This window comes from Sapajus apella, unplaced genomic scaffold (assembly GCF_009761245.1).
Source record: "Sapajus apella isolate SASKATOON/1434 unplaced genomic scaffold, GSC_monkey_1.0 scaffold61, whole genome shotgun sequence".
Taxonomy (NCBI): Eukaryota; Metazoa; Chordata; class Mammalia; order Primates; family Cebidae; genus Sapajus; species Sapajus apella.
The window spans coordinates 635,121-656,409 of record NW_022437001.1 but is presented as its reverse complement, the minus strand read 5'-3'; the positions used below and the strand labels follow the sequence as shown (position 1 = coordinate 656,409).

Here is a 21,289-nt window from a genome sequence, read left to right as displayed (position 1 = left end):
TCAGTAAAATAAAATCTCACGGCTAATAAACGACATTAAGTTGCATGGTTTTCTTGGCAATTGGACATGGTAGGACTAGAAATGACCCAAGGTCAGGAATAATACTAATAAAAAATCCACTGAATTTTTAAATTGAAAATGTTCCTCATATTGCAGGCAAGGTAATCAAAGCTCAAAATGACTTGGTAAATTTCTCAAGATTACTACCTTCAAGTAAAGCAGGGACGAGAATTTGACACCCAACTGAGTCTTCTTTCATGAACCTTAAAGTAACTACATTATATCCTAAAAGAATATTATTCTCTAACATGAAACTGCTGTCTTTTCCAAAACTAAAATCACTACAATACTCAAAGATTATTAATTTAAAACAAATATTTACTGCACATTCAACATGCTTCCTGTACATGTTAATTTTCTGGAGGATAATGTTTAGAAATGTCTCTTTCAAATTAACCAATGACATTTCATCTTTTTTGACCAGAAACTACAGTAAAATTATATTTAACATCACAACTCTGCATGTATTTAAACATATTGAATGCATGTATGTATTTAAACATATTTAAACAATGGTTTCAGAGAAAGGGAATTATGAAACATTTCTGCTATCTAAAGTCCCTATAAATCACCACCATTAATCAAATACAGTTGATTTGTATTCACAGTAATTGTGTTCTATAAAATCGCTGCAACCACTGAATTTACAAATACTGGCCCATTGCTCCTAGGGGAAATACAGTTCTCACAAGCCTCTGGTCACAACACTTTTGCCAACTGATCAATGCATAATCTGTTTTATGCGTGTTTCTGTCTAGATTGATTCATTAACATTGAACTCATGGTCAACAGTATGATAATGGCTGAATTAAGTTTATTTAATACACATTACTTTCTCTTTAAGGCAAATTACATACAGCCTTCCTGCACTTAAGAACATTACACAGAACTTGAGGATTATGCTTGGAAGCCATTCCAAACTGCACAGTTCACTAACAAAAAGCACCAAAATGAGGAAAATGTTGCACTTTTCCTCATGGACCATAAAAATGACACTTGTTTATGCTATGAGAGCTGAAACAAGAAGGTAAAGCATCTGGAAATAGGTTTGTTAGGTGGCTCAAACTTTGTGCCACTCTGCACACTACATGTCCACAAATGACTATGAAAGTGTCTTTCGTGGCTGTGAAAGTGACTGTGTTGTTAAGAGTTCTGCTAATCTAACACAGGATAAATGATCTGAGAAATTAAAAGCTCCATTATAGACATTCATCAATAAATGTTTCAAATAAAAGCTCAGATAACCCAGAAAAAATAAAGTTGGACTTTGCATAAAATTATGGCTGGAGAAAAGAACATTACTTTTCCTTTTGTAAGTGCAGGGAACAACATTCTTCTGGCAGTGTCTTTCAAGGTAGTGGAAAGTCCAGAGAGGTCCTGATGTATGAGTACTTTAAAAAGATGCCTACAGTCAGCTTTATCCTGGGATGGAAAAGAAGTATTATAATTATTCTGCTCTTCAAAATAATCCAAAATAGGTTATTTAGAGAAAGCAGAGCTACTCCATGACTTTTCCCAAGTCCTAGAAAATACAGGGTAACTTTAAGCGACTATCCTTTGTTGATTTAGTGGCATTTCAGGCCTACCTTGGGGGAGGGGAGTGTGTTTTAAACAAGTTTCTCATAAACTTTAACTAGTTTTCTCAATAACTTTGTTTTTCAAAAAGACCTGTCATAATTCAAAACCATTTGAAATGCTTATTCTAGGATGCTTAAAGTAATAAAAGTGGATATAGATACAGTTGTTAAATAAGTGGAGCTCTGAGAGCCTGTCTTATATTGACCTAGAGTTCTGAGCTCCAAAGGAAAATTCCAAGGCAAATACTAACTTTGAAATCATAGTAGACACTGAGGAATACAGTTTATAACAATAAAACAAGAAGCAGTTAAGCAAATTACCAAAGCCTCCTCTGAATCACTGGGCAACATAACATTTTCAGAATTTACATGGGCAGGTATAATCCATTAGGCTTGAGCTACAAAGTCATTTAAGAAGCTTAAGGACAAAGATAACAAGAAAGTAAACCAACTATACTGATCATCAGGAAGAATAACTCAAAGCTTGGAATCACCTTCTGCAAGAAGTCTAGGATTTTCACTGAATTCTTAAAGAGCCAGCACCCTCCAGTTCATATATGAACTAAATTAATAATTAATTACCATGATTAGGAGTAAGTACCTGAAATGCATGATGAAATAAGTTTTATCTTGTTACTCCACTGCTCGAAACCCACTAGGAGCTTCCCATTTCACTCAGAGTAAAAGCTAGTGTCTTTTATGGTTGCCTGTTGGGTCCTTCTATCTATATATACCCCGACCACTCTGAACTCATATTTTACTACTCTCTCACTTTGTTCCACCCTTTCTGTCACTGTTCTTTCTCGAAGAGTAAAGTGTGCTGCAACCTCAGAGCCTTTGTGCTGGCTATTCCTCTATTTATTTTACTTCTTTCAGGACTCTGTTCAAATGTCCCCTATTCAATGATACTTTCTCTAATCAGCCAACTTGATAATACCCCCCAGTATCACCTTTTCTTTTTCCTTTGTCCTGGCTTTACTCATCCCCACAGCACTATATCAAAGCAGAAGTAGTACCTGCTGCATGGTAAATATCTACCTATCCATCTATCCATCCATCCAGCCATCAAGCCATCCATTTATTTCTATACTATCTGCCTTCCCACACTGGAATTTAAGTTCTATAAGGAAAAGGAACTTATTTTTCATCGCTGTTATCTCCAGCACCCACAAAAAATTCATAAGGCACTCAAAACATTTGTTTACTGAGTAAATAATTATCAAATCTTTTTAAAGTCAGTCATGTACTAAGCATGCTCTTCACCAAAAAAGAACTTCAAGCCAGGTCACAAACACAATGTCAATTACTTTAAATACATTTTTAAAAGTTGTACTCCGTATTGAACAAGTCACTTACAGTACTTTTGAAACTGGTAAGGCATAAATCCTACTATCTTAACACATACTTGTAAATTATCTACTAAGTCATAAAAGATAGTTTTTCCTTCTGTATCAAATTTCTTGTTATCTTCCGCACAGGTTATAAAAAAAAAATTGTGTGACTAAAAAGATTAATACTTCAAAAACAATGATCATTTTTTAGTATTTCTGGTTCCGTATCTTCTATACTGTAGCTGAGAAATCACATTTGTAACTTTAAAGGTGAAAATCTTTCAGGGACAGCAAAATTTGATGAAAAGCTCCTTGGTAATGTACATTAACAAAATCAACATAAAATGGGCAATACTGGAGAATGTCATCATATACACAAGTAATTCATGAAGTTTCATGGATGTGGACTGCATAATTTAAATTAGCATGGCTAGTCAATCATATATATCTTTACTGGAAAGGCTGCAAAAGACTATTCGTCAGTCCACATGACAATATCTACTTTTTGTTATTTGAATTATAACATATATTCTGTTTTGGCCAAATTTAATCCCTCATTCCCGTTCACACCATCACCTGTGTGATCTGGGCTTACTCCAAAATAACTAAATTTTAAACTGGCCATTAAATCTTAATGACTCTTTTGCCATTTTTGTGGCTTTATACTCTGTTGGTCACTCACTCTCCTTTCTTTACAACTCTCTCCTGCCCCTTAATTTCCCTTGGTGCATTCCTCAGTGCATCCCTCAGGCAGCATTTTACTGTGCCCCATCCTAGCTCCTCCCTTCTTTGTTGTTTCTTTAAAGTCAGAGTTTCAGCGATCACATAGAAGCTAATGACTCCCCATCTATTATCTCCAGTCAGACCCCTCTATTCAGCCTACTAATTTCAAGAAGGTGTGGCAAAGTCACACCAAATTCATTATTTTAACACCCAAACTTCTAATTTCCCCCAACACGCACACATACCACATACGTAAGGACCAAATTTGTGCTTAGATCCTCCTATTATTTTCTCTATTTCAGTGAATGGAACCATATTCTAGCCAGTTGCAGATGTAAGAAACCCAGATGGCTTTTCTTCCTTCTTTTCCTCAACAATTTAGTCAAAGACCCATTAGATGGAGCCAAGCAAGTTTAGTGTGTATGTGGGAGGCAGATAATCCAAAATTTGGGAGTAGGTCCAAACAGAATGAAAAGAACCTTTCTATAGTGAGGGATGGTGGCAGGAAGGAACAGAGGGAGACCAACAAGGGGGCAAGGGGTGGCAAAGCTTGACTCTAAGAAACGTGAGGAGTAATCCATATAGTAAAGAAGCCCCCATAGGTCAAAGGCAGAACAAAGTGACAACATCCCTATGGGTGGGTAACAGGGTAAAAAGAGTATCCACATGAGGGAAGAATGTCAAAGCCTGAATGAAACCAGGAGGGTGTAGTGGCCACAGTGGTACCCTATTCAAATATCCCTTCAACCTAACCTGCTATGAGGAGCAGAGCTGCTTGACAGCCTCCAGCTATCTCACTTAGAATCCATGGCAACCACCCCGGCCTTGCTGCCTCCGGGCTTTTCCCAGCAAGCTACTGAGCAAGGTAGAAGTACTAGAACCGGGATTGCTCCCAAAGATAATGTGGGACGGGATTAGGGTATGGTGGGGGATTCCCTGCACATCAAATCTTGTCTTGACATCTGTGTCTCAGAGGACCCAAACCAACACAAAAAACATCTGTGTAAAAGTACTAATATCAAAAGGTCTTGGGGCAAAATGTTCAACCTCTGAAAGTCGTTATAAAACGGTTAACTTCATTAAACAAAGGTCATTTCACTCATTTAAGGAATAACTCTTACCACACACACAAAAAAATCTACTTTGCAGTGGAAAAGTTCTCAATAGGGTACTTGATTTGAAATGGGTCCTTTAAAGGAAAGGGTAGGCTAGACTCTGTTGAATACTTTAAAGATTAATGGCTGCAGAAACTAGCCTACATAGTACTTATTTTTCAGTCCCTGTAAGATGTGAAGAAAATGGTTGGGTTTTCTTTATTTCAAAGGACAAGATTCTTGGATTTCAAAGGAAAATGAGCTTCCGGAAAACATGTTACAAAAGAAAATTTTGCAATCTTTCTACTGCTCTTTGGGCTTGAGAGTAAGGAAGGATATCAGCAAGTCTCAAATCTTATTGGAAACCACCGGGAGGAGCTACATAACAAAACTGAACAGATTTTCCTTCACTTGAACAAAAGTGTAGAACTGGAAAAGGGATCCTGTTTCTGAATGTTCTAAGTGTGAAAATTTGACTTGAGGAAAAAAGGAACAAGATCTGCAGTTTTACCATACATTAAAGATGAGTTTTACTAATCTTTCCCAGATAAGATCTGGATTTCTATGAAGAAAAGATTATCCTGCTACTCAGAGAAAAACAGTGAACATTATGTTGCAGTTTTCCAACTTCTAACACAATGAACAATCTTTTTCTTACTCAACAAACAAGAATAAGCTCAGAAATAGTCTTATTTCAGTTGGAAATGAAATTAACATGTTTGCTTATCTCAGGCTTGACCTGAAATTGATATTTGCAGCAAGAAATGAGGACAAAAGATAAACATAATTTTTATACTAAAGAGGTAAATTCAAAAATGTAATTTTATTTAAAATTTTAAAATAATACTTTTATGCATATACAAGCCTATACAAGAAGTAATCAAATTAACAGGCATACAACTGAGCCTGATCATATCACTGAGTACAGAAAAGTTTTTCAATGTCTGGTATAAAACTATGTCTGAATTATACTTTAATTCATATTGCTTTGGCTTATGGTTTTAGTAGCATTACTATTCAACACTGTCAATTAATTTTCATTTTCTAAACAGCATTAATTAAAATCAATTTATAATATTTATTAAATTAAATCTACTGAGCCTAAGAAAAATTAAGTACTATTTTGGCTTATGCTACTTACTTAAGCAAAACGTATTACATTTCTTATGAGTTTGTAAAATTTATAAAAAGAGGTTAATTTCAAGAAAAGCTAAACTTAATTACCATAGGGTTAAATTTTCCCCCAAGAAAAAGTGATTTAAATATCATTTTTAGTTTTAAGAATGGGGTGAAAATTACTCTTGTGTATACCATAACACATTTGGATCTTACATAACAGAAATATGTGATAAGGCCCACTAGGATAGGTAAATGCATGTTTGTGCATGTGTGTGCGTGTGTGCAGGCGCGCGCGCATGCGCGCGCACACACACACACACACACACACACAGTGGAAAAGTTTATCAAAAAAAAAGAAAAAAATGGAGTTTCCTCTGCCTTCTGTAATGACTTTCATTGGGGCTACTGTCCTTTGTGAGTTGCAGAAACCACACAAAAAGAGGAAGAAGTTAATGATTTCACCAATATTTATACCTCAGAAATGCTGCAAGTTCGATTCCAGACCACTGCAATAAAAAGTTAATATTGCAATAAAGCGGGTCACACAAAGTTTTTGGTTTCCCAGTGCGTATAAAAGTTATATTTACACTACAGTATTAAGTACGTAATAACATTATGTCTAAAAAAATGTACATGCCTTAATTTAAAATGTCTATATTGCTAAAAAAAAAAAAAAATGCTAATCATCAACTGGGACTTCAGTGAGTCCAGTTTTTTTTTGTTGTTGGGGGGGTACTGCCTTGATGTTGATGGTTGCTGACTAATCAGTATGACTGTGGCAATTTATTAAAATAAGACAACAATAAAGTTAGCCGCATCAATTGACTCTTCCTTTCATGAAAGACACTATGCTATTTGACAGCATTTTACCTAACTGTAGAACTTCTTTCAAGATTGGAGGCAATCCTCTCAAACCACCAGTGCTTTATCCATTTATCAACTAAGTTTATGTAATATTCTAGGCCCTTTGTTGACTTTTCAACAATTTTCAAAGCATCTTCACTAGGAGTAGTTTCCATCTCAAGAAACAGCTTTCTTTGTTCATCAATAAAAAGCAACACCTCAACCATTCAAATTTCATCTTGAGATTTCAGCAATTCAGTCATGCTGTGTTAGGCTCTATTTCTAGTTCTCTTGCTATTTCTACCACATCTGCAGTGACGTCCTCCACTTTAGTCATGAGCCCTTCAAAGTCTTCCATGGAGTTGGAATCAACTACTTCCAAACTCCTGTTAATGTTGATGTTTTGACCCCATCCCATAAATCACTAATGTTCTTAATGGCATTTAGAATGGTGAATCCTTCCCAGAAGATTTTTTATTTACTTTGCCCAGATTCATCACAGGAATCACAGGAATCACTGTGGCAGCTATAGTCTTAAGAAATCTATTTTTTGAGCCAGGCATGGTGGCTTATCCCTGTAATCCCAGCACTTTGGAAGGCTGAGGCAGGTGGATCACCTGAGGTCAGGAGTTCAAGACCAGCCTAGCCAACATGGTGAAATCCCATCTCTATTAAAAATACAAAAATCAGCCAGGCATGGTGGCGCATGCCTGTAATCCCAGCTACTGAAGAGGCTGAGCAGGAGAATTGTTTGAACCTGTGAGGCTGAGGCTGTGGGGAGCCGAGAGCACACCACTGTACTCCAGCTTGGGCAACAGGAGCGAAAATCCATCTCAAAAAAAATAAATAAATAAATGAAAGAAAAAAATCTATTTTTTTTTAGCCAGGCAAGGTGGCTCATGCCTGTAATCTCAGCCCTCTGGGAAGACGAGGTGGGAGGATCACAAGGTCAGGGGATTGAAACCATCCTGGCCAACATGGAGAAACCCCAACTCTACTAAAAATACAAAAATTAGCTGGGTGTGGTGGCAAGTGCCTATAATTCCAGCTACTCGGGAGGCTGAGGCAGGAGAATCACTTGAACTAGGGAGTCAGAGGTTGCAGTGAGCCAAGATCATGCCACTCCACCCTGGTGACAAAGCAAGACTCTGTCTCCATTAAAAAAAAAAAAAAAAAGGAAATCTATTTTTTAAATAATAAAATTTAAAAGTAGAAATGACTCCTTGATCCATGGGCTAGACAACAGATGTTATTATGTTTATCAAGCGTGAAAAAAATAGGAATCTCCTTGTACATCTCCATCAGAGCTCTTGGATGACCAGGTGCATTGTCAATGAGCAGTAATATTTTGAAAGGAGTCTTTCGCTGAGAGCAGTAGGTCTCAGGGGTGGGCTTAACATATCTAGCAAACATTGCTGTAAACAGGTGTGCTGTCATCCAGGCTCTGTTGTTCCATTTACAGAGCATGGGCAGGGTAGATTTAGCATAATTCTTAACGACCCTACGATTTTCAGAATGACCATTGAGCACTGGCTTCAACTTGAGGTCACCAGCAGCATTAGCCCCTAACAAGAGGTTCAGCCTGTCCCTTTGATGTTTTGATGCCAGGTATTGATTTCCCCTGACCAGCTAGGAAAGTCTTAGGTGGCATCTTCTAATAGAGAGCTATTTCATCTCCATTGAAAATCTGTTATTTAGGGTAGCCACCTTCGTCAGTGATCTTAGCTAGACCTTCCAGATAACTTACTACAGCAGCTTCTCCATCAGGACTTGCTGCTTTACCTTGTACTTACATGTTATCAAGACAGTTTCCTTCTTTAAACCTCAGGAACCAAACTCTGCTAGCTTCCAGCTTTTCTTTTGAAGCTTCCTCACCTCCCTCAGCCTTCATAGAATTGAAGTAAGTTAGGGCCTTGCTCTGGACTAGACTTTTGTTTAAGGAAATGTTATGAATGATTTGCTCTTCTACCCAGACACTAGAACTTTCTCCGTATCAGTAATAAGGCTGTTTCGCTTATAATTCATGTGTTCACCAGAGTAGCACTTTTAATTTTCTTCAAGAACTTTTCAGCTGGGTGTAGTGGCTCATGCTTGCAATCCTAGCACTTGAGGAAGCCGAGGTGGGAGGATCGCTTGAGGCCAAGAGTTCAAGACCAGCCTGATCAACACAGCAAGACCCTGTCTCTACTTTTTAAACATACAAACAAGTGGGGGTGGGGGGAGGAAAGGAAAGGAAAGAACTTTTCCTCTGTACTCACAACTTTGATGTTTGGCACAAAAGCCCTAGCTTTTTCCCTGTCTCTGCCTTCTTCACTAATCATTTATAGCTTTTGATTTAAAATGAGAGTCACGTGACTCTTCTTTTCACTTGAACACTTAGAAGCCATTGTAGGGTTATCAACTGGCCTAATTTCAATGTTGTGTCTCAGGGAATAGGGAGGCCTAAGGAAAGAGAGATGGGAACAGCTGGTTGGTAGAATGGTCAGAATACATACAACATTTATTAAGTTTGCCATCTTTTATTCTTCTATGGGTTCATGGTAACCCCAAACAATTATGATAGTAACATCAAAGGGATTGCTGGTCACAAATAACCATAACAGGTATAATAATAATGAAAAAGACTGAAATATTGCCAGAATTACCAAAATGTGACACAGACACACAGTCAGCTGCTGGAAAATGGCACCAAGAGACTTGCTCAACACAAGATTGCCCAACCCTTCAATTTGTTATACACACACACACACACACACGCCATAAGCAAGGTGCAATAAGCCACAGTACACCTATACAGTAAAAGTGATAACCTGATGCTTTATAATCTGAATTCTTCTAGCCTCTTGAAATCAGAAGAAATTCAGAAAAGATCAGTGGTCTGGCAGCTGTGGCTTGTTGCCTAACTACGCAACCGAATTACTGTGCTGAACACTGGCCGTGGAATGCTGTGGTGGTGTAAAGAGGTGTGTAAAAAGCAAATTAACTGGCTTCAAGGTATGTTTTGTATTCTCAAATCTGTTGAATTTCCCAAATTTAGAAGTCATTATATAGTTGTAACAGCACTAAGTCTGAGTACTGGACCAAAGAGTTTCTATTAGAATCATTAAGACACTTTGTCAAATTCTTTCTTTCTGCTTTGAGATGATGCTTACTATGACAATTAGAATCAAAATGATTGCTGAAGATAATCCAGATAACACTGGACTATTACTGATGAAGCTCTAGGAAAGTTTGTATTAGATTAGCAGATCTATCATCTTTTTTAAAAAACTACTTCCATTTTTAGAGTAAAATAAAAACAGATACAGAAAATTATACAAAAACTTTATACCTTAGCATATTAAGATAATACATTCTTGTGACCACCAGCAGCTCAACACAGAGAAATTTGCCAGCTGGCCCAGAAGCTCCTCCAAGTGCTCTGATTCAGTCATTGCCCCCTCCCTTCCTCTAAGTAACTCACTTCTTTTAAATTATTCTTAGTTACATCCTGTATTTATCACTTTATCAGCTAAGTAAGCCTCCCTAGGTAACTATTATTTAATCTTGACCATTTTAGAGAAGAGTCGCTACTTCTTTTCAGTCTCTTTTAATCTAAAGGTTTATTTTCTATTCTTTTTTTTTTTTTTTTTTTCAATTTATGTTTGGCCCGGCTTTTCACTGTCTAGATTTGACTGATTATATACACATAACGCAATTGACTTTGATGTGCATGATCTAGGGAACATTAGTTTGAGAACAAGACTTTTTGCATTTTTCGGAAACTTTGACTAATAGGAAAATCAATGTTTATTACATTTAATACATAAAATGGTTAAAATATATTATGCACTTGACATTAAACAGAAATATAGCTAGAGACACTAAATCAAACATCCAAAACATAGAATAGTTCTATTACGTAAAACTCTCTCTCCATCTCTTATTATATATATATATATATATATATATATTTTAAGAGCATTGTATTATTAAATCTTTTCATTTCTGTCACTAAACAAGAAGTACCCTGTACCAGAGTCCACTTGTTTTAAACTCCTGGTGAGTTACTGCATGTGTTAACAATAAGTGGAGAACAAAACCTGCTCAGTTTCTTAACAGTCTGCTAGAGACACTAGTTTTGTAATTAGCAACATGTTAAAGAATTCAAATTTAAGTTACAAACCACTACATAACATAGGTGTGTAGGCTCAAAACCTGAAATACTAACTCTAACGCTGCTAAGGATCCACAGTCAGCTAGTTATTAAGCAAATAAAGTGACACTGTGAACATCAAATGAATGTCATGTACTCTAAACAAATTAAGACGTCTTCCTTGAAATTTAAAATAAAGCTAATGTTCACTTGCTTTGCAGATCATCGGCTCTGCAGGTTGATGGTTCAGACATCAACTTAGATCCCTCGCAGGTGCCGTTCACAGCAGGGTTCTCACTCCTATGAGAATCTAATGCTGCCATTGATCTGACAGGAGATGGAGCTCAGGCAGTAATGCTTGCTTGCCAGCTTGCTCACCTCCTACTATGCCGTCCAGTTCCTAACAAGCCACAGACCAGTACAGGTCCACAACCCATGGGTTGGGGACCCCCACCTTAAGGAATTGCTGCCTCCCATACCAGAGGTATGAAAGAAAGATCTTAACCATTATGTTAAGTTACATTCATGACTATGCATATGAATCACTTAGGAGTCTTGTTAAAATGCAGATTCTCAGTTGGTAAATCTGAAGTGGGACCTGAGATTCTGCATTTCTAACAAGCTCCCAGGTGATTCCAATACTGCCAGTCAATGACTAAATTTTGAAGAGCAATGCTCCACTCTCGTCTACCTAACTGCTGCCAAAATAAACATCCTAAGCCATAGATATGACAGTGTCAGCTTCCTCCTTATATAACCCTTTGACGATTTCACAAGTTCATCTTCCTTACTGTGACACACAAAGACTCTCAAAAGTTGCATGCGGCCTCTCTGGAACCTTATTTCTGAGTCCATCTGCCTCATTTGCAGTAATTTCATACCCCACAATTCCATTTTAAGCCCAGCAAAACCAAACATTTCACATATTCTAACTCTTAATTACTATATTCCCGTTTGTAATTTTGTTTTCTACTCCACCCCAGGTTTCCCCCTAATAGTACCTCAAAATCAACTTTAAATATTGCATTTTTAGTAAAAATCTTCCAAGGTCTCCCTGGAAGGAGTTAAGTATAAGTCCTAACTCCTAGTAGAATGACCAACTACCAAACAGATACTATGAAAAACTTTCTCAAATGAAACAATGAAAATACCAGATAAAACAAAAATTAAAAGAGTATGTCGGATAGTTAGATATAACCGCAGTGTTGACATGGAAAAAAAAAAAAAAGAAAGAAAGAAATCCATATGGCAAGAACAAAGGACCCTGGGAGCTAAGCATAGGCTAAAAACAACTTTTGCTCTGAGAGTTTAAAAAATTTTGGAGACCTTGTTTTCTAACTTATGTAGTGGCTCAGGTGCTAGAGGCAAGAAAATAAGTTGAAGGGCCACATAAGATAGTCTAATAGGAGACCCCACATAAAGCTGGGAGCTCTGCAAGGTAAATACCTATAAATGTTCAGGGTGAACAGAAAATAAACCCACCACACAAAAATGGACAGTGAGTAATCTTTCTGTCTCAGCTTTAGCTACAGGTAAAGAAGTAGGACCCCTGCCCCTGCTTACATCCCAAGAATTTATAACCATAAGCAGGCCCTCACACAGGGCTCTGTGTAGCTCTGAAAGCCTCAAGCAGTGACCTTAATTAAAAGTGGTAACCAGGTAGTAATGTTCCTGGGCAACTAGCTGAAGCAAACCTGAATTTTCTCAGGAGCAATATAAATTCAACTCAAAGCTCAAAGAATTCCTACAGATAAAGCCCAAGGAAGAATGCAGCTTGAGAGATGTATGACTAAATAAGCAAGACAGGTGTGGAAAATATAATCACTGGTCTAGCATACATCTAGTTGGAATACCAAAAAGATATAAGCAGAAGAATGAGGAAGAGTAAATATTTCAAGCGATAATGGCTATGAACTTTATACAGCAGAACTGTTGAAATATTTCAACTATCAAGTCCGGGAAGCTCAATGAATCTCAACCAGGATAAATGTGCATAAATTAACATCCAGACACATCACAGTACAACTACAGAACAGTCAAGATAAAGAAAATATTTTTAAAAACTAAAGAGTAAAGATAATTAACCTAGAAAGAGAACAGCAATTAGGCATTTAACTTAATTTTGAATAGCAACAGTGGAGGCCAGAAGAGTGGAATAACAGCTACCTTTACTGAAAGCAAACAGCCAACCACATTTTTATAACCAGTGAAGCTCTTTCAAGGACAAAATAGAACTCTACTGGGAGTGAGGGAATTCCAATAGTTATACATTGTTCCCAAGATGATCTATATTTGCTTTTACCATAACATTCTGGACAGCTGCCAGATCCCTTAAGTCAGATGTCCCCAACCTTTTTGGAACCAGGAACCACTTTCATGGAATACCAACCATGGACCGAGGCAAGGTGGGAGGAGCAATGGTTTCTGGATGAAACTGTTCTACCCCATATCAGTTGCATCCAGCATTAGATTCTCATAAGAAGCAGGCAACTCAAATCCCTCGCATGTGCAGTTCTTGCTCCTATGAGAATGTAATGCTGCCATTGATCTGACAGGAGATGGAGCGCAGACAGTAACGCTCGCTTGCCAGCTTGCTCACCGCCTGCTATGCAGCCCAGTTCCAAACAAGCCACAGACCGGTACAAGTCCACAGCCCAGGGGTTGGGGACCCCTACCTTAAGGAATTGCTACCTCTCATGCCACAGGTATGAAAGAAAGATCTTAACCGTTATTATAAGTTATGAGGGCCAAAAAATGACGGCACCTTGCATAAATAACAGGAATTTTCTCTTTGTAAAGCACTTCTCTTTATATTATGCAAGTCTATTAGTAACTTTTCAACATTTGACTTTCAAATAAATTTAAAAGTATCAATGTATACTTTACAAACTATCATTTCAATTGTCAAAAATTATCTATAATAGTACAAATTGCTGTATTATTTAAATCTTTTAGATATTACTCCCTATTTTAAAGAACAGCTACTTATTTTGAAAAGTTAGCTTAAAATTTTAACTTTGTCAATTTAATTTAAAACAGAAGCCTAGGAAGAAAGCAGCAACACAGTTTTTGGATCTTCTCAAATCTATAAACAGAGCAAGAAGGTACCGAAACCAAAACCCAATGGTAGAGTATCCTCAGAATCCTAAAACATAACAGGGTAAAGGCAAACCACTGACAGCCCCAAGACCTACACAGTATCAGTGTCTTAGCATGAACAAGCAAAAGGAAGCAATAGAGAGATCAGACCTGCCACAGGGGGATCCCCCCAAATAACTGGCAACTCAGCAGATGAAACTGGTAGGTCGTTTGCCCACTCCAGTAACAGATAAGTTAGGCCCTCAGCCAGGACTACAAGAACAAGAGAAGTCTAGCCTCTGCGAACTTTCAAAACTGACCTGCCAGAGCTCCACAACAGGGCCTCACAGTAATGAGAAACTGTGGAACTGAAATAAAAATCGCACAGAATAGAGAAAAAGGAAAGAGAAAGGCCACAAGAAGCTTGGGAAAAACAGAGTCGAGAAATCTCAGAAAACTATTTTTAACACTGTACACAATACAATGTGGAGCTTTGTAAAATTAGAAAAAACATTTACATTAATAGATGGACAATTTCACAGAAGCAGTCAACTGGAGCTCTTTGAGAAAGACAAATAAGATGGTGACAGAGTTTAATAAAGTCATGCCCCATGAAGAGCCATCTAATGAAATTGGTGTGGTTATGCTTGGACAATAAGCTAGCTAAAATTAGGATTAAATTTCATTTGTATAGCAAACAGAGAGGCCATACCAAACAGAAATTTCAAGGAGAAAATTTCGACTTGAGTAAAATGCTGTAACTACACGATCAAGAAATGCAACATATTACTCAGGGAATGGAAGCTGCTGATCACTAAAGGTATTTAAGCAGAAGTTAGATTCTCTCTGATCAGAACCTACTAGCATTGATCACTGGGTGTGCATCAAGTGCTAATACATGCATTTGACCTGTATTAACTTAGCTAATATTTACAATACCCTTTGAAGTACATTATCCATATGCTATGCTCATGATCTCATTAAGATAACCTGGGAGTATTAAGACCAGGTTTCCAATTAACCTCTGCAATTCATTAGCTTCTGTGACATTAGACGGGGAACTTAAATGTCTAGAATCAGTTTCTAAAGCTGTAAAATAAGGGGATTAGATAAGAATGCCTCTAAACCCTTCAAGATCAAGAGTCTATTAGTCTTTGTATGCCTTATAATTCTCCGGAAAACCTAGAATAGCAGTTTCCAGACCTTTTGGTCTTAGAGCCTCCTTTACACTCTTAAAAATTATGAAGGACCCCCAAAAGTGTTTTGTTATGCGAGTTCTATCTGTTGAGACTTACTGTATTAGAAATCAAAACTGACACATTTTTTAAACATTAAGTATAATTGCATTAACTATCAGAGGAACATCATCACAAGTTGTACAGTCAAATACACTTGGAAAAGAATGACAGCAAAAAAGCCAGTAACTTCTTAGTATGTATTGTGCAAACAGGTCTGACCTCTCAGACCTCCTGTAAAAGTTTCAGCAATGCCCAGTGGTCCCCAGACCAAACTTTAAGGACCACCAACTCTATTCCTGACCTTTGAGAGGTTAGAGAATGATTTTCTTGCCACCTAAAAAGAGTTGAAGCTATATCCTTTCCCATGGAACCCTGGGTATATTTTTTGTTTGGAAGATAATTATTCTAACCTTGTAGGAAGAACCCAAAATGAGTCAAGATTTGAACTAGGTATTCCTAATGACTGCTGGTCTCATTTCTGCTGATACCATACTAAACTCATTACAAAGCAGCCTATTAGTGTGGTTATGCTTGGAAAATAAGCTAGATAACATTAGAATTAAATTTCATTTGTGTAGCTAACAGAGAGGCCATACCAAGCAGAAATTTCACGGAGAAGATTTCAACTTCAGTAATGGAAGAATTTTGCAAAAATAAAATTAGACCAGGAGCTTTTTCCCAGTCTAATTTTATACTTAATTTTTTTCCAATAAATATTCCTTACTCTTATTTAAAACCATTAGCTCAGCTGAAGCTAAGAATGGTTTATCTTTGACCACAATATTGTGTATTTCCACTGTCCTGGGACTGGAATTCAGAAAGAGGGAGTCAAGGTTCAACTACTTTTATCAGATGGATAGTGCTTGCGAGGCAGCGCAGCACAGGTTCTGAACCTTATTTCTTCATCTGTAATATGGCATCTATATCATAGGTTTGCTGTAACAATGAAATCACAATTCATATGTAAAACATTTAACAAGGTTTAGTACAAAATGAGATTCAATAAGAGGTAATAATAATTATTATGGAGTTGTGTTGAGAATTGGTAAGGAAGCAAGATGAAATATATTCAAACAAAGCTGAATATATTCTTTGGGTCAGAGAGTCCATAGATTTGATTTCATTGTTTTGCCTAAAATGTTATCAATTCAGACTGCCAAAATACTTATAATCAAATGTAAGTATAGACTGTACTTAACAGATTCACACATAGCTTTAAGAACACTTAAGAAAACAAGAGCAATCAAAATGTGTACATGAGTTTTTGGGTGTGGGGAGGAAGTGGGGTGCTGGTATAAATTACCATGACCCTTTAGTCCTGAAGCAGTCTAGATAAAACTCTTTAATCAAATCTCAATTGATTTCTTTTACTTTGTTAGGGGAAGTTGAGTGGGGGGAGGAGGGAGGAGAGGAGAGAGGGACCATGACCCTGATGATTGAAGGAAAAGCAATGTGTAGGAGGTCTGAGAAAAAGAGAGTTGTAGTTATCTTACCAAGAGGCTTTTTATATAAAAAGATAGTCATGATGGCAACATGTCTGTCACCTGTGTCTTGTTTTCCCTTGTACTGTAAGGCACTAATAGGTATGCTGGAAGACAGCTTGGCTTAGTGCATAAATTTTGGCTCAGATATATCTGAGTTTCAAACCTGGTAGTGAATCTTACTAATTATAAATCTTTGGGCAAGCAACCTTAATCCAAGTCTGTTTCCTAGTTTGTAAATCAGGAATAATGATTCAGTGTTCTGGGTTAAATGAATATGCAGTTACTAATACACTGTTGGTATGTAGTAGGCATTCTGTAAATGTTTGCTGGCTACATGAATGCAGTGAAATAATCTTTACTAATGTGAATATATAACTGGCTTCATACCCTACAAGACTGTCTGCTAATACTTTAGTTCTGTATCTTGAGTAGCTACACTGGTGTTGCAGAAAAAAAGGAGTCATATTTTATGGTTTTGTTACTGTTGTTATTGAATGAGTACTCTAATTGCCTATGCAAGAAGAGTGAATTCAGAATGACAAAGAAATCCAAAAAACCAGAATGAAGGAAACCTATTCAGAAACTTGACGATCTAAGAAATATTCCTTCAACAAATCTGAAATCGGTGGTTTTGGAGAGTAGTGACCATGGTTACTATCTCCCTAGTTCTTTGAATGGCTGAGTTTAGTGGTAAAATCCTGAAACAGTCTTCATTGTAATAAGAAATTCAAGTTGTGACTAACCCACAATGCTTTCTCTTAGTTTTAGGTTGAATGTACAACAAAGCATTGTTTGTACTGAAATTTAGGGTGTTTTGAAGTTCGAGAATGTCAACAACTACCTTGTTAGGTTTGTCCAAAAATACTGTTCTATAACCTGAAAAGCTTTTTAAATTTCTGTGTGAAAAAGTATAGATCATTAAATAAGAGATACTATTTACGGATTTAACAACTACAATGGTGTAGCTTTATTTGTACACAGAGAAGACAGTTATAAGAAAATCATGATATTTCTTACCATGAAAACAAAAGTTCTATCTGTACTAAAAAAGAAAGAAAAAAGAACAGATGTAAGTGGATTATAATGTTTTGTGGGGTTAGAATGAATGTTGTAGATATTTGTAGGTTTTTGGATTTTGTCAGTGGTGGTGGTGGTGATGGTGGTGGTAGTTTTGGCTTTTTCAGTCATAGTATTGACAGTTAAGGACATTAGAGAGAAGAGAAGAAACCAGGGTAGAATGAAGTTCATTTTGCTTGGTTTCTATTATAATTATGTAACTTTTAGAAATTTTCTTATCAGATATCTTACAAAGTTCTAACTAGGGTGGATGTTGTTCTCATAATCTTTAAAATTAGTATCCTTTTAGCAACTACATTATACTTATTTTTAGATGCAGGGTATATACCTTTGATCAGTATTGTATCCCCAGTGCCTGATACATATTTCTCTTTTCCAATTCAAATGCAAATTTTTGAAATCACACTGTGTGCAGTACAATCATACGGTATCTCCTTCAATATATCCATTCATCCTTCCTGCCAAAAATTTGAAGAGGAAGATGAAATGATTGTTTCTGAGATCTATCTGTGAATAGTGATTGCCAGGCATATTCACCTAACTGTGGTAACTGTTTGCCTTAGACAGCAAGAAAAGAAATCTAGACAGGAGTCTCTGAAATGGGAAGGAGATTAAATAAAAGAAATGAGGGTATACCTGCATTTTAACTGCATTCTGTCAAAAGACAAAATTAAAATAGTTTAGTTATAGATCTCACTGGCATTTATTTGCAATTAATGAATCAGGACAGCCCCATTCTGTCCTGGGTTTTCTAAGTTGGGAACAAGGAAACAGAAGAAGGGGGGGAAAAGCTGACCGGTTAGTAACAGGTTATTTCAGTATACTTTTTGCAAGGGTTTAAAGCACAGGGGATTCAGTTAGACTGGAATCTCCTGTTTTCAGGAAAAAAAAAAACTGGTCTGTTTTGGGATCTATATGCCTCCTTAAAGTTTCAATTTGATTATGTGGCAGTTAACATGAATGACTACATTTTAGTTTGACTGGTCTACTTGGGCCTAGGGCAGGAGCACAGTCCAAAACAATGGTGTCCCATAATTTTTGTTTAACAATACTTACCAAATGAAGCCTCCCAGGAACCCAGACAAGAGAGTATCAAGCAGCAGTAAATAAAAATAAAATGCCTAATTTAAAAAGTAAATAACAAAAGGACATTTTTTTTCTTCTTGTGGTTCATAATTAATAATTCCCATGCCAAAATTATGATTACTAAGATGGGAATCGTATCTTAAAAAAACAGACTCACTAGTTTTCTACAGATAATACAGTGGATATCAGATAATAAACCCCATTCTTATTATTCTGAACCTTATTCTGAAGCTCAAAACCCTCTTCTAAAATGATGCAAGGCACAGTGGAGTCCACAGCTAAAAGGATTTGAATCAGTGCTTGATACTCTTCCAGTCTATTATTGGGTAGAAGGTCCCTATAAAGATGCAGAGTTACTTCTGAAATTTAGCAGATTCTGGTTTTCTCTGGTTCTGTAGTCACTGGCTGTTTAGGGAAGTGGTTTCAAGTGTGCTTCCTTCTAGTATAGCTACTTATTTGGTCCTATCATATTCTTCAATCATAATTTTCTCTACCTCCTAGAGAATGTTTCACAGTGAACTATGTGCTGACTTGCAATACCAGGAATTGTGAACTCTGGGAACTGTCACCTTGCCTCTTAAAGTGAAAAAAAATCAGTATTCCAGGCCTCTATCCTAGCTTTCTAATGTGATCATATCTGGTATCAATACAGAGAAGTCCCAACTAAGAAGAACAAAGAAAAGAAGACAAAAGCATTCTTCAACATGAAACAGACACATAGCAGGAGAGTTAAAGAAGACAGAGATGTTTTTACATTGCCTTCAATTAATATGTGATTTAATTGAAGTATCTTTTATGTAAAGTAGAATGCACGAGTTTTGAAAAACATGTATCCATGTATACAACACCTCAATCAAGATATATAATATTTCAGCCAGGTGGGGTGGCTCACACCTATTGCAGGCTGAAGCAGGCGGATCATCTGAGGTCAGGAGTTTGAGACCAGCCTGATCAACATGGTGCAACTCCATCTGTACTAAAACTACATTAAAAAAAAAAAAAATTAGCCAAGCGTGGTGGCACATGCTTGTAATCTCAGCTACTCGAGAGGCTGAGGCAGAAGAATTGCTTGAACCTGGGAGGCGGAGGTTGCAGTGAGCCGAGATCATGACACTGCACACCAGCCTGGGCAACAGAGCAAGACTCCACCTCAAAAAAAAAAAAAAAATATATATATATATATATTATATTTCTATCACTCCAGAAAGTTCCCTCTTTTTTCATATCCCATTCCAGCCAATCAGCACCCTTAGATAACTACTGTTCCATCAGTGCACATTAGTTTTGTAGATTTTAAACATTATTTATATGTTTACATGACTCATGCTGCATTACTTTTGTGTCTTTTTCTTTAGCTTGGCATACTGTTTTTGACATCCATGTTATTGCATATATTAGAAATCCATTCTTTTCTGTCCCTCTGTACTTTCTATTGAATGAATATACCTCAATTTATGTATCACTTCTCTTAATGAATGTCTGAGTTGTTTTCAGTTTTTGGTTCTTCTGAATAAAGCTGCTATATGCATTCTTGTACCAGCCTATTTGTGGACATTTCTCCAGGGTAAATAACTAGGAGAACTTGTTCATAGAGTGAGTGTTTCTTTTAAAAAACTTGTCAAATGATTTTCTACAGGGTTGGTACCATTTTACACTTCCACCAACCATGGATCAGAGTTTCAGCTGCTTCCTATTTTCACCATTTTCAGTGCTGACTGACTTCTTTTAATTTTAGCTACTCTTGCAGATGGAAGGTAGTATAACACTGTGGTTTTAATTTGCATCTCCCTGACAGCTAATATTATTGAAGACTTCTTCAAGTACTTGTTAACCCTTCTCATATCTTCTTTAGTCAACTGTCTTTTCCCGTCAATTAAAATTTGCATAAAAAATGAAAAAATAAGAACATCAATGACTTCTGTGATTATTTACTCTTTATCAGACAGATTTTAGCTTTCATATGCAAGCACTGAAGTCACAGTGACCGTAGTTCGTTACCTAAAAGAAGCAATCTATGTGCTCTCAGGCACAGGGTTTTTTCCAATAGACTTCGGTCTTGAACTACAGCAAACAGAAATATCCATAACAATTTAAAATGGACACTTACATTTTCATATTTAAAAATCTATACTCACTACGCTTTCTAGTTTACAATCTGCAAAAAAAATTTATTGACTATTTTCTAGGAAATGGAAACATTATTTCACGCAACTTACAAGTATTTGTTGGTTAATGCTTTTAGAAATTATAGAAAGTAACAGAGTACAGTTGTCCCTTGAACAACATGAGTTTGAACAGTGCAAGTCCATTTATATGTGGATTTTTTTTAATAAATATGGTCAGGTCTCCATATCCACATATCAAAAGTATTCTCCACATTCAAGGGATATAGATAACCGAGTATACAGAGGACCAACTTTGCATGTATGTTAGTTCTACAGGAC

The 21,289-nt window shown here is 36.7% G+C and overlaps 1 protein-coding gene across 3 annotated transcripts in view; it reads right to left on the bottom strand.

Moving 5' to 3' along the window:
• Positions 1–21,289, bottom strand: part of FBXW7 (F-box and WD repeat domain containing 7) — a 226,930-nt gene that overhangs the window by 96,440 nt on the left and 109,201 nt on the right. The window lies entirely within an intron of this gene.